The sequence below is a fragment of the Lontra canadensis genome, unplaced genomic scaffold, assembly GCF_010015895.1.
Source record: "Lontra canadensis isolate GAN:19392208 unplaced genomic scaffold, GSC_riverotter_1.0 scaffold14, whole genome shotgun sequence".
NCBI classification, from domain to species: domain Eukaryota; kingdom Metazoa; phylum Chordata; class Mammalia; order Carnivora; family Mustelidae; genus Lontra; species Lontra canadensis.
The window spans coordinates 28,208,164-28,214,163 of record NW_022631008.1 but is presented as its reverse complement, the minus strand read 5'-3'; positions in this window follow the sequence as shown (position 1 = coordinate 28,214,163).

Sequence of the window (6,000 nt, the reverse complement as noted above, 5' to 3'; positions counted from 1 at the left end):
AAATGAGAAGCTGAGTTGAAGATACTGATCTCAATCCTTTATTCTGGCAGATCTGATATGCCTTCAGAGACACAGTGTCCTTTCTTCATGGTGGCTGGGACACTCTTTGGTGATTAACTCTATCCTCAGAAAGAACTTCCATGATCCTATATTAGGTGATATTTCAGGGGGAAAAAAGGGAGGTTAGGCATCATCATGATAGTGGTAACACAGGAGTTTGAAAGTTTTGAAGCGTTTCCCCACATTATTTCATTTTAGCTTCAAGTGTCAAAAAGGGATAGATAGAGATGTATCATTATATCATTGTATCATTATCTCCCTTTTACAGAAGAAAATGAATTCCACAGAGTTTAAGCAATGGACGAAGCCCAGCATGGTAGGTACCCCGCTGCGAAATATCAGCTATATTCTTCTCCTCATATACAAATACAAATACACAGCCTTGTGAGTGAGACAAGTTAGAAAAGAACAAATAAGTGCCCCCAAGAGAATATACACTAGCCTCCAAAAGAAATACCATAAAATGCTATAACGTAATAATAAATGTAATAATAAATAATAAAATAATAATAAAAAGTAATAATAAATGCCCAACGGGGAGCTCAGAAAGGATTATATCCACGTTGCCTGATTATTGGAGAAGATTTGATGGAAATATGAGTATTTCAAATGGGAGTTGGATTTTGGCCAGTAGATGGAAAGGAAACATTGCAGACAAGAATGGAAAGAGAAGGCATTAGGGTAGAAATGGAAGCCCCGGAGAAGAGAAAGGAGGAGGCAGTGAGGAGGTGAGCCTGTTGGAATAATCTTCTTAGGAGCAGGATATTGGGCTGGAGAGGTAAAGTCAAAATTTAAAGGGCCTAAATCATCAGGGTGAAACATCTGAAACCGAACCTTTCAGCGACAGAGAAGCATGGCAGAGATTTCAAAGAGGAGGGAAATGATTAAAGATGTGCTTCCTAGGAAACTCAAGGGTTGAGAACTTCCAGAATGAATAGAAGGAAACAGTGCAGTGTGAGAGGCTAGAAAAAAGAGTTAAAAATGTTAAAACCACCATCCAGAGGTGAAGCGACAGCATCTTTTCTGAGGGTCATGGGGATAGAAAAGCACGTGGGCAAACTCAGAATCATGGATGCTGCAGAAACTTCTTCCCAAGAGTTCGATCCCGGGCAGTAGAGGTTATCTGACGCCAGTGAAGGAAAAGAGACAAAGTGATATATTTTGGTACCTTCTTATCTATATTTTATGTGTGTACACACACACACACACACACACACACACACACACACACACACACACTATGCTCATGTAGCAGGCACCCAGAAAACCCTTGTTGCCTTCTCCTCCCCCCGGGCCCTGGAGAAAACACAGCTGAATGGGTGATTAGTTTAGACATGACAACTAGACTTGTGGAAATGGAGGAGCCCCCAGAAGCAACAGAGGTAGATATTTTTAAAAATTAAAGGTCCAAAGTGTAGGATACGAGGAGCGTTCCCGGTTAATGGATAGAAGCAGCTAACAAAGGCGATTAAGGGAGCCGGGCAGAGCGGCACTTTCCTCTGACGAGCGCACAATTACCTCCTGAAGCACGGGGCTGAAAGCCTCCTATGCACCCCGTCAAGGGTGTGAACGGTGAAGTTAATGGAGAAAGCAGAGTTATTCTGCCAAAGAGACCCATCTGAAAGTGAAATAGAGGTCAAAACCCCACTCTAACATGCAAATTGGAAACCGCCAGATGTTCTGATGCTGTGGTAGAGTTCAAAAAGGGCAGAATTGACGGATTATTAACTGTGCCAGCTGGCATCGTGGAATTTATGTTTTCTTTGTTATGTGAAATGTACAATCATAACAGAAACATTAAAAACCTGAGTAGGCTCAAGGAAGGGCACGAAACAGTATAAATCAAAGTTTAGTGTAACAAATATAACAGCAGAGGGCTCCCTTCAACGCCTGGCAAATTCTCAAGGCAGACAGACTCCAAGGGGAGGAGCTTTTTATTTTCTGGTAACTTCTACCAGCATTGAACATGTTCATACATAAAGGGGGGAAAAACCCAGTAAGATAAAATAAATAAAATAAAATAAAATATGACAAACATAGTTTTTAGAACTTCAGATCCTAAGATTCCTTTCTCTCTCTCTCTCTCTCTCTCTCTTTTTTTTTTAACTGTGTCTTTTGCTAGTGAAAAACTATCTGAAGTTATTAATGCAATCATTCAGGGTGGTCTGGTTATAAAATGTCTCAAGGTAGAAGAGTGACAGCAAGTTACACCCAGAATAATAAAATACTTAGTAATTATGATACTGAATCAGCCAATAGGATTTCTTTGAAATGAATACAGATTTCTAGAATGGTAATACACACTCAATATGGGATATAAGTAAATATAGAAAGAAGAAAAAAATCAGCAAGCTTACCCCCCTGATATATCCTTAGTTAACATTTTATTTTTTTCTGTTTCTTTTGTGTATAATTTCATGACCATGTTAATATGTAGTCAGATTGATCATCATATTATGTATAGAATTTCTCATTTTCATCTTGCTTAAATAACATTTTAATAAAACATTTCATATTCTGTTATAAATTTAGCTCTTAATAATTACATAATATTCAGTAATACGAGTATATGTCCTAAAAGATACTTAACCAAATATAGTTGGATATTTAAGCACATTCTAAATGTTCTTTTTACATAAGTGCAATATCGTTTTCCTTAAAATCATTTTCCTGCATTGTGACTTAACTCCTCAGGCTAGTTTTCAAGACAAAAATCTCCAACAAGGGAACATGAAATAAGTAGCCAGTTTAAACAGAGCTTCTATTGAGGTAGAAATGGCATTAGTAAAACAAAACTTTGGTGCAGCTAGAAAATAACCATTTTTAACACTACTGCCCCGAAGGACAACTGATAACAACTCATGGGAAATAACCTGCAAGTAGCACAGAAAACATGGAAGGAGACACAACTAGGGTTTGATAATGAGCATCAGAAGCACACTATGGCTATATCTATATTTGAGTGTTTTTTACATTGCATTTAAATTTATTTATATGTATTTACATTTAACTGGGAAGATGGACCTAGTACTTTCTGATGTGTAAGTATAATATTCTCTTAATTCATCATTCTGTTGTTTTAAAATTCTGAATTAATGGACATAGTAGCCAATATTAAAAAGAGATATCTGACTGAATAAATAAATAAATAAATAAATAGGTAGGTAAACAAAAAAACAAATAAATAAATAAGAATGGATGGGTTGGGTCCTTAAAAGAGAGAGCGAGTGAGCTCCACTGGAGGCACTTAGTACCCCAGACACAAGGAAAATTCTGGTGCCTGGAGTCAGCAGACCAGATGCACAGCACCTTTTCTCACATGGTGGCTGCAGAGCTGGGCTTTTCTTTTTGCAGAATATTGTGAAATGTGAGTGGTATAATGGACAAAGCACAAAAATCTGCAGTCGGAGTTAAATGATGTGGGTTCCAGTTTCTCCCTGATCATTACCAGATATGTGACTTTGGAGGAGTTACCTAATCCTGAAATTCACCTAGGCATATAAAAAGAAAAAAAAAAGACAGTAGAGTGATTTCTATAAGCCCTCTAAAGTATTTCAGACTATCTACCTGATGATACAGACAGCATTTCTATAAAATGGCCATTTTTGGCCTATAATCCCTGCATCCAAATGCACAAAATCGAAACACAGGAGGGCTGCCCTCTGCAACCCGGGCCCCTGAGCAAGTTGGGACCTGGAGAAAACTGACACCTGGTTGGGTAAACACCAAGCTGTTTTTAAATCAAATTAAAATCCTATTTATATATTTTTAAAGATATTTTAAAAGTAAAGCATTTTGAATCATTTACAAAGCACACTCCTCTAGGTAGTAGACACATTTATCCATATTTTCAACCAGCTATCTTTAATTTGTTATGAAAAGCATGGATAGACTGTCTTAAAATGACGTCATTCCATTTACATATTGCCCTTAGAAAGGATAATGGTATTCTGAAGGCCAGTTTTACTGCTAGTCATACACGGCCCTCATTTGAATACATGGTATTTTTATTTAAACAGATGTGTCTGATGGCTTCCTTGGATTACTACACCTTACATTAACTACACCATGAGTCAGCAAATTTCAACCTTTCAACTCATGGGCCCAGTCCAGCCTGCTGCCTGTTTCTGTAGAGCCCACAAGCTAAGACTGTTTTTAAATTTTTTAATAGTTGGAAAAAATCAAAAGAAATCTATTTCATAACACATAGAAATTATACAAAATTCAACATTTAGCATCCATAAAGTTTTTAATTTCATTAATAGAAAATTTGGGAAATTTGTTTTCTCTCTTGTTACGTAAGTACTTGCATAATATCCTCAATTTTGCCTCTTGGCCTACAAAGCCTAAAATATTTTATTTGCTGTCTGGCTCTATACAGAAAAAGTTTGCTAAACCCTGAACTATGCCAAAACCCAAAACCATTATTTATGTGCTCTTTGGGCTCATTATAAATAATCAAAGACTTTGCCTTTTTAGCATTAGAAGCAAATAGCAGTGGTTCCCAGAATTATCTGTATGCACTTTGGAACTACCTGGGTAGCTTCAGAAAATACCGATGTTTGTGTCCCAGCCCCCGAGCCTATGGATTAACTAGTCTGAGGTATGCCACCAGTTTTGAAAGTTAAAACCTGCATAGTTGATTCTAATATGGAGTTTAGGAACCACTCATTTGATACTTGGATTCAATCCCCCAGCTTCAGCAGAGCCTTCCTACTGATTCCCTGACACAGGGCCCATTGCAGCTGCCCTAAACCCTCCAAACTCTTCTGAAGCCTCTTGTTCCCACTGCCCCATGCTCCACTTCTAATAGCATGTGACCAGTTTAACTGAGAAGTTCAAAGCCAATCCATGACCAAGTTTGCCTGTCTTACTTCCCAAAAGGAATTCCTTCCTGAAGTTGATTTTATTCTGTCCAACCCTTCTAGAGAGAATACAATATGGTGGTTTAAAAGAGGTCTTGAGGGATGCCTGGGTGGCTCCGTTGGTTGGGTGCTTGCTTTTGGGGACTGTGATCTCCGGGTCAAGAATGGAGTCCATCATCGGGCTCCTTGCTCAGCGGGGAGCCTACCCCTTCCCCTGCTCGTGCGCGCGCGCGCGCGCGCTCTCTCTCTCTCTCTTTCTCTCTTTTCTGACAAATAAAATCTTTAAAAGTTTTTTAAATTAAAGAAAAAGAGGTCTTGAATTAGACCTGAATTCGAGTCCCTGTTCATTTATTAATAAGATACTTGAGCTTAAATTGTTTAATCAGTTTGACTATCAATTTCCTCATTCATAAAGTAGGATTAAGAATAAAACCGGCCTCATAGGAACCTTTGTGAGAACTCTGTGAGATTTGCTTACAAAAATGTGTTGGGGCTAGCTTCATTAGCATCACTTAAGCATTTGTTAGAAATGCAGAACTCACCTTCTGCCCAGAACTTGCAAACCAGGCTCTCATTTTAATGAGCTCTGATAGTGATTTGTCTACACATTTACAATTTGAGGATCATAGTGCTGGGAAGATTTTATTTCACTGCACAGCTGGGCTGAATCTCTCTTCAGCCCTTCTGCAACAATACCCAATATGTATGATGTTGGTGGTGCCCTGGTGGATGGATGGCTTTTATGTACAAAAAAGAAATTCCTTAAATTTAAAAAAAAAAAAAAAAAAAAAAAAAGATTTCTCGGCCCTGTACAAAATAATTTGAAATTAAGAGAAACCAGGGTAGGGGCAAGGAATGGTTAAAAACAGCAGGGTCACCTTTATACAACTTACAAAAAGATCCCTCTGAGCACGAATGACCTCACAGGTGCACACCTGGGTTGCTGGGGGAGTCCTTGTGCAATTTAGAAAAACACACTCCTCTGGGCTGCTGTGGTCCTGTTTCGATCACAGGGCTTGCCAAGTGCAGCCAGGGCTCAGCCAGTCGTCCTTACGCAGTATGTGGCAACGCTTCC